This window comes from Mytilus galloprovincialis, chromosome 8 (assembly GCF_965363235.1).
Source record: "Mytilus galloprovincialis chromosome 8, xbMytGall1.hap1.1, whole genome shotgun sequence".
Taxonomy (NCBI): Eukaryota; Metazoa; Mollusca; class Bivalvia; order Mytilida; family Mytilidae; genus Mytilus; species Mytilus galloprovincialis.
The window spans coordinates 79,453,660-79,466,930 of NC_134845.1; positions in this window are offsets into that span (position 1 = coordinate 79,453,660).

The following is a 13,271-nucleotide window of genomic DNA, read 5'->3' on the forward strand; positions in this document are numbered from 1 at the left end:
ATGTTGTTTTAGTAAATCAGCTGATTATGTGCTTACCAGCTGCCCATGGTCAATCAATTAAAAGCAATAAATTTCTTCAGTTTAAGTGACCACACATAATTGCTCCCAATCAAACATTAAATTTGTCTGACCCTAAAATATTGTGGAACAGTATCATTATAAATCACAGGTTTATTCTGTTTAGCTCCTGTGCATATATAATTAGCATGTCAGTTAATACATGATATTTATTTATGCTGGCTGAAATTGAAGTTATCAGAATAAACATAATGTTGGAAAAAAATATTTTAGAAGATGTAAGAACTTTTCTACAAAAACATCAAAGACACTGGACAAAAACTATAAAAAAATCCCTTGAAAACACATAGAGAAAATATAATAAAACGCATCAAAAACTAGTGCAAAGAATAAATAACGGTTGTTTTGCTACTCAAATATTAAATAGTTGTTTCCAGATTATTAGGGTTGGTGATATGATGATATATTTCACTTTATTCATCTAATTGTCATAATATTTTTTGTGTTTATATATTCAATAACAAATTTTGATAAAGAAAAAAAAATGAACACAATTTTAAAACACTTTTAATAATTTATTGCGTCTGAAGCACTTTTCTGGATTTACCTTCATCAGGAACGCAAGATGTATAAGTACCGAAACCATTGAAGAGCTATATGATGCTCCACCAGCAGAGGTATCGACACAGTGATGTAAAAAATTGAAAACAACACGTTTAATAATTTATTGCGTCCAAAGCGCTTTTCTGGATAAATGTTTGTCTAAAATTAACCCTTTTGGTCCAAATACATAAAGGGGCCAGTTAGTCCTAAGACTCCTAACTACATTGTATGAGTACACTCATAAATATTGGTCTGACGGTACACATATATGGTCTGACCGCACGAATTATATAGGTGTACGGTCCAAATACTCAAATGGTCTGAAACATATATATACAATATGAAGTTTAGGATAAAGATTGAGGTTTTATTAGTAATAACATTATGCAAATAGACTATAATATAAAAAAAAAATCAGAATGGAAGGAGTAGGAGCATTAAGGCCTGGTTTTGGCCCAAGAGAACAAAATGTTTGATAACTTTCTCAAATTGGCACATATTGTTGAGAAATGCATAGGGTCAAGAAATATCAATGAAAAGAGTGAAAATTACATAACAACTAATAGAATGCAGGACAAAATTTTTCATCCTAGACCCCCATAGAAACCAATTGGTTACTAAGGTCCCTTATCTATACCTTTCGGAGACAGAGGGTGGATAATGGGTTATTTTTGTGCGACATGATTGCCGTGTTTTTATTTTACTTTCTATCTGTTTTAACTTTTTTAATTTGACGTTCTGTCTTACAAGACTGGTGCCTCGTGCAACATATTCTGCTTATTTAATTTTATGTGCATCTTGATTTTCAAATGCTTATTTTGCATGCTTAGTATTGTTCAAATAAAATTCAAACGCTTTTTCAAAAAAATTGGCCGGGATCGTGAAGAAATACTTTTTTAAAAGCTGTAAACCAATTATATCATAAATGTGTATAATAATAAATCGGGAATATCAAGTCAAACGTAAAGTTAATACAAGAAGGCGCAGCATCTCAGTCAGCAGTGGCGGATCCAGAACTTTTCATAAGGGGGCCCTCGCCAGTCATGCTTCAGTGATTCCCTATATAATCAACCAAAGTTTTCCCCCAGCCCCCCCCCCCCCCCCCCTTGATCGGCCTATGGTCAGAAAAAGGTTCAAACCAAAGCATTTATTTTTCATGCAACGTTCATGACAGAAAACGTTCAACATAAACATATGTCTTATTTCACAGTTATTCCGTGCAAAAAAACACCACTCTTACCACCCACTGCACACTTAGAGACCCATCCTTATCCCCCCCCCCCCCAAAAAAAAAGAAACAAAACAAAAAGCCTAGCTCTTTAAACGTAAATTATACTCTCACACTTGTTTTAACTAAATGTTTACCATATAGGACCATATTGAAATAGTTTCAACAACAGTCAACAGGCTAAAGCCGTACTGTCAAGTTTTCATTCAGAAAAGCTCTGCGTTTTCAAGTTCAAGGTCACAACAAGTTTGTCTTACCTGAACTGGTTCCATGATTGCATTTGAATAACAGACGTTCTTCTATCGCATTGCTGATGTGGTCTTGAGAAATAAAAAGTTTCAAGCATGTCTGGACTGTAAGTAGTAGAAGTTGAACTTTACCAGTTTGAAGGTAAGGGTGTTTGTTTCGTCCACAGACCTGTTACCCGTCACCTATTCTGTAAATTCCAACTTTTTCAGACGAACCACTTCGGTTTGGAAATCCTCAGGTTACCTGACAGTGACCAGGTGACAGCACAGGCACTTGTTTCTATCCATTGGAAGACCCACTATCAACGTACACATAAATGTATATCCAATGGATAGAAACAAGTGCGTGTCCATTCTCAATTTTATTAAGAAGTTATTGAACTTTATTCTTTGAAAATGTGATGGCGGTATCATGTGCACATGGCGCATCTGTTTATATGTTTTAGTTCAACATAAACTTAAGTTTGCTTACCCAAATGTACTGAAACTTATTCACAATGCTTATAACCACAAAACTCAGATCAAGTACTCATTTGGGTACTGTGTGTCACTTTTACCATTCTTTATTTATGACCCCTTAAAATGTTATATGCAAGCAGGGGCATAATATGTGTCCCATGGACCTATTCACCATTTATTTATTCACAGAATTTTGAAAGGAATAAATAATCCATGATGTTCATATAGATAAAACATATTGTTTCAAGAATTTGTATCTGTTTATTACAGATGAAACGAAACTCTAACAACACAAAAAATAACTAAATAGCATAGATGCAGTTTTGACCTATATCGTGTATATTTATATAAAAATAATGATGATTGCCAATGAGACAACTATCCACCAAAGTTTGAATAAAGTGGATATAAGCAGTTTTAGGTAACTGTACACCCTTATGAATGATAAAAACCTGTACTGTATATTGTCCGCTATAAAAGGTCCCTACAAGAAAAAATATGAACAAAAACATTTGAGAAAACTAACGGCCTAATTTATATAATTTATAACAAAACAAGTAGCGAAAATCAAATGTATAGCATAAGTAATCCAACGACTTCTATGGAATTACTGGCTCCTGACTTGGGACAAGCACACAAAGTATGTGGCAATTTAATCAGAGGCGGATTTAGGGGGGCAGGGGGCCCGGGCCCCCCTTTTTGGGAAAAAAAATTGGTTGCTTATATAGGGAATCACTGAAGCGTGACTGGAGCGGGCCCCCTCTTAGGTCAGTCAGTGGGCCCCCACTTATGAAAATTCTGGATCCGCCACTTGGTTAAACACATTTTTGATTGCTCAACCCTCCCCTAACATTGGACAGTGGTGTTACAGCACAACACAAGATCAAACTATAAAAATCAGTTGAACAGGTTTTATCATATTTGTATCTATATATAGGTCAACTGTCTTGAAATGATCAACAAGTGATTGTAGAATTGAATAACCAAAAACACACACAAACATCTACTGTCAATACCAAATTCCCCAAAACAAAAGCTTTAAGGGGGATCGCAGGCATAAAACAATTTTTGTTTTTGAACATAGAATTTTGCTATTTTTTTCTAGAAATAAACTTTATATATATATCCTATACTTAAATAGAAAAAATAAAAGTATAGGGTCACCGTTCATTAAAGCTCACAATCTTCCTTCGAAAGCAGCATGTATTTTTTGCTAAGTACCTTTTACTGTAGAACTAAAATATGTATTAGGACAAAATGTAAGAGGAAAAAAATGTAATTTCAAAATATAAAGAACTAAATTACAGAAATTGCTTAAATTGTACAAGAGTTGAGTTTTAGTACAGCTTATTTTGAGAAAAAAATAATGAAAAATATAAGTCACCCATGAGTTAAAAAGATGTTTCAATTTTAATGCCAAAAAAATGGCATTTTTTCTTCTAAGGGAGATAATTTAGAGCTTTTTCAGTGGTATAAATATTTCAAAAATCATCTGGGGCCAAAACTAATAGATTATTTGGTTGATTTTTGTACCATATCATTTATTAACCTCTAATAGTCTAAGAAATAAAATTTGTGATGAAAAAAAAATGTTAAAATTTTTGCTGAATTTTTATAGCCTCAAGTATCCTTAAGATACAACTTTAGGTGACAGGAAATATCTTGACTTGGGAAAGCCACATGCAAACTCAATGTTGCTCCCCTTGTAAATCTCGATTAGTGTTTTTAAAAAGAAAAAGAGTTAACATAAAAGAATGCAGGTTGTCAGGAACATTCAATTGGAGAAAGGGAAAAGAACACACCTTTACACTAAATAATTTTGAAAACTTATTGCCTATACTATCTTTATTGATAACAGACTGAGCCAAAAATGTTTTCATCTACTAGTACGGACACTAAATATCAAAACTTGCCCCTATATAACTATATAAAATTTAATAATATATACTAGTCCGAATCAATATTTACTGGTTTGGGGCATTGGACTAGTGGCTAACAGTGCAGACTGTGATAAAAAATTTCAGAAACATTATGTACATTATGATCATTGTGATTGTGTTCAACATCAGACAAGGCAATCAAAATGGTCAGAGGGGGCAAAGAAGTTTTGTTATAAATGTCAAATGGTTATAGTCTCAACCTATCAACATGATAAAAATTGTTGATTTCGCAGTTAATATTTAATTTTAGCATGTTCAGCGGAATAGAATGTTTTTGTTATATTTTATTAAATGTTAATTTACTTTGTTCTTATAGGTAGGAGTGAAAGGAAGAGAAAACAAGGCATCAGTAAAGAAACAGATCAATTTATAATGATATGTAATAATTCCAACTGGATATGTTACAAACATTGCACATGCTATGAAGATTTATTCATATGTATACTATGATAATATTATTTGTAGTTATATTTTATTGTATGCTTTTGTAATATTATACAGTACTACTACATGTATTTTTATATTTTGCTGTGGAGAATATCAAAGAAATTTAGAAAAATATAATTAAAAGATTGTTTCTACCATATTTTCTGTGACAAAAAAAAATTGTGCAATTAGGAAAATGAAATGAGGCTACATTATTGAATATTTTTTAGTTTGAGTTTGAGTTTTTTTTTCATTCCTATTTTAAAATTTCATTGGCATTTGAACGAGTTGAAACTAGTTTTTATCAATTATTTTATTTTCAAGATGTACAACAGTACAGTAGGTAAAGGTTTTTTGTACAATAATTTACTATGATGTTATGGTCACTCAAATAAACTTGAAACTTTGTACTTTCAAGTGTTCATTATGAAGTGAGTATTTTTTAAACAATTACAAATAAGTTACTGAACATGAAAATCTGATTGTGGAAGAAGGGTACAATGTGTTATGGACGCATATCTCAGTTGCCCTCCTCACAAGCCTCTCAGTAATGGAATTTTGACTTTGAAAATGTTCCTTAGTTTACACTGAAATATTTGTGATAGCCGGGTTAGTTCAATTTAAGGAGAACAGGGGTATTTTATATGCAGTTAAACAAGCTTTTGGACAATACATGTGCTTGGGGATTTTAATAATCCTGAACCTTAAATCATAGTTTTATAACTTGCAATCTTTTGCAGTTTACATGTTAAAGTTTATGCTTAGGCCAGTTTAAAATCAACCTCTTATAAATAGGATTAAGAGATAACAAAAAGACCCCCTTTTTGTGGAACAAGTTGGCCTGATATTATATTTAGAAAATTACTGAATCATGACAAAAGGGATGCAATAGAGAGTAATCTTAATATTTCTAAGAAAAGTAATGAAAAATGTGGTTATAAACAAATACATATTTTTTTTCAGTTAGAAACATATTTTTTATGAATCAAAATTTTTATGAATCAAAATTTTAAAAAATAAATTCATGTATCAAAATTTTGTGTTCAAAGATTTTAAAGATTGTGTTTTTCGGGATTTTTCCCAAAAATGTTTAAGAAATCAAAATGCATTATTTCTGCTTGTAGATTTCATTTCGGGATTTTTCCCGAAATGGGTAACAAAAATCTTTGTAGCAAGTGAGTGCCTGATATTAGATTTATATTTTCGGGATTTTTCCAGAAATTATGTGAAAAGAAATTATTAGTCGTTGTGTTTAGCATATACACTTGATTTTTCGGGCTAAATCCCGAATATTTGAAGACATCTGTGTGCACATTTTGTAGTAGGTTAATTTTTGTTGGGATGTTTCCCGAAATGTGTTTTTCTGGATTTTTCCCAAATATGTTTAAGAAATTAAAATGCATTATGTCTGCTTGTAGATTTTATTTCGGGATTTGTCCCGAAATGGGTCACAAAAATCTATGTAAAAAGTGTGTGCCTGATATTAGATTTATATTTTCGGGATTTTCCCGAAATGTGGAAAGAAATTATTAGTCATTAGGTCTAGCATATACACTTGATTTTTCGGGATAAATCCCGAAATATTTGAAGACATCTGTGTACATATTTTGTAGGTAGTTAATTTTTGTCGGGATATTTCCCGAAATGTGTTTCAGATATTTTCGTTAAAACGCTCTGCCAACATATATGTTATAAATAATAATGTTGAAAATTATTTCGGGACATTTCCCGAAAAAATAGTTGTCACATACAGCTTCACTACAAATATTTTAAAACTTTCATATATTTTGGGAAATTTCCTGAACATTAAATGTAAAGTTTATCAGTTTTAAGAATAAAAACATGGAATATTGTAAAAAAATGTGTGTTTCTTTATGAAATTTGCATTCAATTTATTGTAAACATTGAAAAAGATTAGAAAAAGGAATAAAATTGATTTTACTCTTTTAAAATAGAGTCTGTTTCTAATAATGATTAAATTTTGTTGATAGTCATATATGATATTTTAGTTCCCATTTTTTTTTGTATGTATACATGCATTTTGCATATATGTTTTTTTTTCAATATTTTTCTTTTATGCTAGAATGGTCAGTGATGGTAAATTGGACCACCCGGACACAGACTAAATTTTGCAATGTCTGTAGTGTGTTTTGTTGGTTGCTGTTGATCATATATTCGTTTGTTTGTAGCTCGTGTATACTAGTATAAATCAAATTGTCATCACTGTTGGGTTTCTCGTCTGAATTTTTTTACATTAACTGTGTTAGATGCATAATTACAGGCTGAGCATTTTATAGGGTGCTCATTATGAAGTTTTAGTTTTTGGTCATTGTTGAAGGGAGTGCAGTGACCTACAAAATGTATTATATAGTGACTAACAAGTAAATGACTTGGTCTACATGGTTTATGGTTGATAGTCGTACCATCGAAATTCATACCATATCTCATTAGGCCAAAATGAAAATTACGGTTGTTTCCCCTCCCCCACCGGGTCAAAAATAAGCCCCCTGGTCAAAAAATTATTTTTCATAAATAATCGAAATTATTTTTCTTTCCCAAAAATAATCTTTTCTATTTTTGAAAAGTGTTGAAGGTAAAAGGATTGATAATCTCAATAAATACACTCATATGATGAAGACATAATCTTTCAATTAGTTTAATTGAGACCTGGAGCTGTCATGTCAGTTAACTGCTAGTAATTTGTTGTTTTTGTTATATATTATTGTCATTTTATTTATTTTCTTTTGTTACATCTTCTGACATCGGACTCGGACATCTCTTGAACTGAATTTTAATGTGCGCATTGTTATGCGTTTACTTTTCTACATTGGCTAGAGGTATAGGGGAGGGTTGAGATCTCATAAACATGTTTAACCCCGCCGCAATTTTGCGCTTGTCCCAAGTCAGGAGCCTCTGGCCTTTATTAGTCTTGTAGGATTTTTAATTTTAGTTTTTTGTGTATAATTCAGAGTTTAGTATGACGTCCATTATCACTGTACTAGTATACATATTTTTAAGGGGCCAACTGAAGAGTTTCTCGCTACATTGAAGACCCATTAGCTGTTGTCTGCTCTGACACATTCCCCATTTCCTTTCTCAATTTTACTCAAATTGAGCACAAGCAAGTCAAAAGATGCACTGACTGGACAAGTCAAACCATCCATATAACCATGCTATGACAGCCAGTTAAAAAAAATTAACCTGCCTTCCTTGTCTGTTTACGAGGGTAGACCTTGGAGATCGGAAACAGACATTCTTTTAAATGTGGCCTTATTCATGATTTTTCTTATTGAAATTCTATAATAAGAAGATTTTACAAGTCTATAAGTATCACATAAACTTTACATTATCAATAATCCATTAAAATGAAGTCCAGTCAAAATAACCATGCCAGACAGACATGACAGATTATGTACATTTTACAGTTCTTCCATACCCCAAATTTATGGTTAACCGTTTATAGTAACAGAGAAAAAGACTAAACATAAAAATCATGAAAATTGTGTCATTGTCAGATGAAACCAGCTAATCAAAAATGTCAAACATGTACACCGTACATTCATTCTATATGCCAAAAATAGTGGTCCTATACATGTACAATGTGGTATATAGCATCTGAGAAACATTGATGACCTGCTGCTGTTGTCTGCTCTGTAGTCGGGTTGTTGACTTTTGGTACATTTCCCATTTTCGGTCTTAATTTTATTACGAAGTATCTTAGAAACAAACCTTTCTCCATGTTAACATTGTATTAAACTGAAATAACCTTAATCACTTACAATGAATTATCCATGAAATGAAGTCAAGGTCCGGTCAACCCAACCTGATAGTCAAGTAGACCTTGCAAGGTACTCATATACAAAAAGATGTATCCAATTACATATATAAAATGTACAGTATAAGAGAGCATTTCACTGATTAAATAACAGTGTTTTTACATGCAGTCATTGAACCATGAAAATGACGTCAGGTGCAATGGACATATAATGACAGACTATAACATCATAACATATTAGCTACTAGTATCTGGATACAAGATAAGAAACATCCAGCTCTTTTAGCTTTTAAAATGTAAAGCTTTATAAAAAAAGCTTACATAATCACCCCCAGATTGTAATACCTATTTCTTGCATACAACCAACTTTCATGACGTTCGTGTAAGGAGAGACAATAAAATGATACTTTGAAGTACATGTATTGTTTAATATGTTCGATTACTAGTATAAAATGCCAGTTTCAGAATGAACAGTAATTTAGAAGATTATCAAAATACATGTAGATACATTAAGAGCCAGTCTGCCATAAAACCATGCAAAATCTCAAATTTCGTCCAAATTGGTAGTTATAACTGGGCAACATCATATATATTTCCAAAATCTTTGGGTATTTAGGAGTTAAGATACAAAATTTTTTTTTTGTAAATTCACCCTATTTTTCATTTAACAGCCTTATTTGCATATTTGTGAATTATTAAATAAAAAATGCAAAAAAAATCACCATATTTAGGTACTTTTCAAAGGTCTGGATAATTGATATATCTCTTAAATATAGCATTATCTTGTTATATTTTGCAAAGAACATTATAAAAAAAAAGAAAAAATGCATTTTGACATTTTTTTTACCTTTTGGCAGGTTGCCAGAGAGGTTCGTGCAACAGATGTATTAGATAACTTGCATGCAGTACATGTACTCAGTAGGTGTTTTCTCTCAAGATCATATTTATTTTTTTCAACTTTTAGGATTTTTTTAAAGGTGCATATCAGTAAAAACTGTTCTAAGACAAGTAAAAAAATTAAGCCTGGCAAATATTGGGAAATTGGTAAAAAAATGCTCCCAAATATCTATAAAATGCACCAATTGTAATAGTTTTTGCCCCTTAATATTTTAACTAAAACTGACCAAAGTAGACTTTAGTTTAAGTGTATAGATCTTTATGATTTTTTTTCAGAAGGTTCAATACCACAAAAGGAAGGTTTGGATCGATTTTGGGGATGATGGTCCCAACCGTTTAGGAATTAAGGGCCCAGAAGGGGCCCAAAACAAGCATTTTATAGTTTAAGGATAATGACTTGTGTATAAGTATTTCAATTGCTCTGATATTGTATCACAATGTTTAAAACCACAGGTAGAAGGTTTGGATTCATTTAAATGGGTCATGGGTTCAAAGTTAGTAATTAAGGGCCAAAAAGGGGCCAAAAAACAAGCATTTTTCTAGTTTCAAGACAATAACTTGTGTGTAATTGTATTGATCTCTCTCAAATTGTACCACAATGCTCCATATAACAAAGGGGAGGCTGTGATTTAGTTTTGGATTAATTGTCCAAAATATGTAGGAATAAGGGGCCAAAAAGGGCCAAAAAGAAGCATGTTTCTAGTTTCTAAAGAATAACTTTGGTTTTAGTATATGGATCTCTCTGTAATTGTACTACAAGGTTCTATACTTAAGGAAAGGATGGGATTGTGTTTAAGGGTTATTCCTTAAAGGGGATATCAATAAATGGGGGGGGGGGGTTGTAAAAAAAAATTTAAGGGATTTCTTTTTTTTTCTAAATTTTTCAAATTTCAAATTTTTCAAATTTTCAAGAAGAAATCTTCAATTGCACAGTATTGTACAATAGATTTGTTGATCTTTGACCACATTTATTTTGTAACAAAAACCTTTATTTTGTCAAAAATGCAATCACAATCCAAATTTAGACAGCATCAAGCTTGAACACTGTGACCAACTTTAATTTGCCCCAACTGTTCAGGGTCCAACCACCGCGGTTGTATAAAGCTGCGCCCTACGGAGCACCTGATTTTCATATACTTTCATTTGATGACAGTCTTTTGAAAAGCTTGTTATATGAAACAGAGTTGTGAACATACTTGTACTTCAAAAAATCTTCCTCTTTGAAACTTTTGATTGGAATGCAACCAATTATAGGGGCAATAACTCATTGAGTGTCTAGATTCGAAATCTGTGTCTATTAGAGCGTATGTAAAAAATGTGGCCATTTTTTTTCATCTACGAAAAAAGTTTATATGTGCATATATAATGTGCCATATAAAAGTTTTTGATTTATATCTCAGATTAAATAAAGATAAAACAAAGACATTTGAGGTGACCCTACTTCTTCAAAAATCGAAAGCTTTTCCAAAATTATCTTGAATGTTCCCCCTCCAAAGAACATCTCTTTCCTGTTTGTTGATACTTTGAGATTTTGATTTTAAGTCCCCTAACGGCTAACGTCTAAGTGGATTTAGGTTTGCACTGCGTTTGTCTGTCTGTCAGTCTGTCTATCTGTCATTTCGGCAAATCAAGACTTTGTGTGCTTGTAGATTTTGATTTGATATTTGGTTTATTGATTTATCATGACAAGTTACAGGTCGAATTCATTATTCACGCTTTAAGCTTTTCTCTTTGTTCAGTTGAAGCCCTTTCTCTAGAATTAAATTTTTGATGAAATACTTATTCATTAGAAGATTTCTGTTCAAACGGAAATAACTCATTTTTTTAAAGACAAAATGACATTTTGAATGTTTTTCCTTTTCTTTGGTATTTAGTGATTCAGGTTTGTTCCAGTCTGATATTTGTGTGCAGAGTTGTGGTCTTTGGACATAGGAAATTCACTTAGATAGTCAGAATTCAACAAGTTTTTTTTTTGTTTTGCTTGAAGATTTTGTCTCGATTTTTTTATGTAGTTTACACCATGACAAATTATAGATCAAGTTAAAATTTTGTTCCATTACAATGAATTTGTAACGGGTTGGGGACTATGTAGTGTCATGTATTACTCACAGAATGCTTGTTTTTATCCCAAAAAGTTCTTATGCTGCAAAATTTTAATATTTAGTTAAAATAGATATTGATGACTTTATTATGTTAAATTTTTTCAGATCTATCAAACTTTTACTTTTTTTGCTAATACCTTCATCATGTTCATTCATTACTAAACACTTGTATTTAGACCATTTTGCACGGTTTTTTTTTTTACGGTAGACCACCATAATATTACATGTATATAAACAGTAAAATCTTACCATTTAATGACAATATTAAAAAGAAGATGTGGCATGATTGCCAATGAGACAACTGTCCACAAGAGACCAAAATGACACAGACATTAACAACTAAAGGTCACCGTACAGCCTTAAACAATGAGCGAAGCCCATACCGCATAGTCAGCTATAAAAGTCCCCGATAAGACAATGTAAAACAATTCAAATGAGAAAACTAAAGGCCTTATGTATATAAAAAATGAATGAAAAACAAATATGTTACACATAAACAAACGACTACCACTGAATTACAGGCTCCTGACTTGGGACAGGCACATACATAAATAATGTAGCGGGGTTACACATGTTAGCGGGGGATCCCAACCCTCCCCCTAACCTAGGACAGTGGTATAACAGTAAAACATAAGAACGAATTATAAAAATCAGTTGAAAAAGGCTTAACTCATCAGATGGACAAAAATGCAAGTGGACGTGGCCGGGTAATTGTATGTCTGCTCAACAGTTTAACCATTTATCTGTGTATATTTGTTTTTATACAACCGCAAAACATGAAAAATTTTGGTCGTATATTGGTATGACGTTGCCGTTGACATCGTCTTCGTCATCCAAAGATATTTGGTTTTCGCACTATAACTTTAGTATAAGTAATTAGAAATCTATGAAATTTAAACACAAGGTTTATGACCATAAAAGAAATGTTGGGATTGATTTTGGGAGTTTTGGTCCCAACATTAGGGACCAAAAAGGTCCAAAATTAAACTGTTTGATTTCATAAAAAAATGAATTATTGGGGTTCTTTGATAGGCCAAATCTAACAGTGAATTTATATTCTTAATTTTTGCTCCTGTTTTCAAATTGGTTTACATTAAGGTCCAAAGGATCCAAAATAAAACTTATTTTGATTTTAACAAAAATTTAATTCTTGGGGTTCTTTGATAATGCTGAATCTAAAAATGTTCTAAGATTTTTTATTATGGGCCCAGTTTTCAAGTTGGTCCAAATCGGGGTACAAAATTAAACTTTGTTTGATTTCAACAAAATTGAATAAATGGGGTTCTTCAATATGGTGAATCTAACCATGTATTTAGATTTTTAATATTTGGGCCCGGTTATCAAATTGGTCCACATTGAAGTCTAATGGGGTCTAAAATTGAACATTATTTAATTGCATCAAAAATTGAATTCTTGGGGTTCTATGATATGCTGAATCTAACCATGTATTTAGATTTTGGATATTGGACCATAATAGGTAAATGTCAAATTAAATTTTTTAAAGTTTTTAAGTTTAAGTTCTTAGACCACACTCATTCTGTTGTGTCAACTATTTAATCACAATCCAAATTCAGA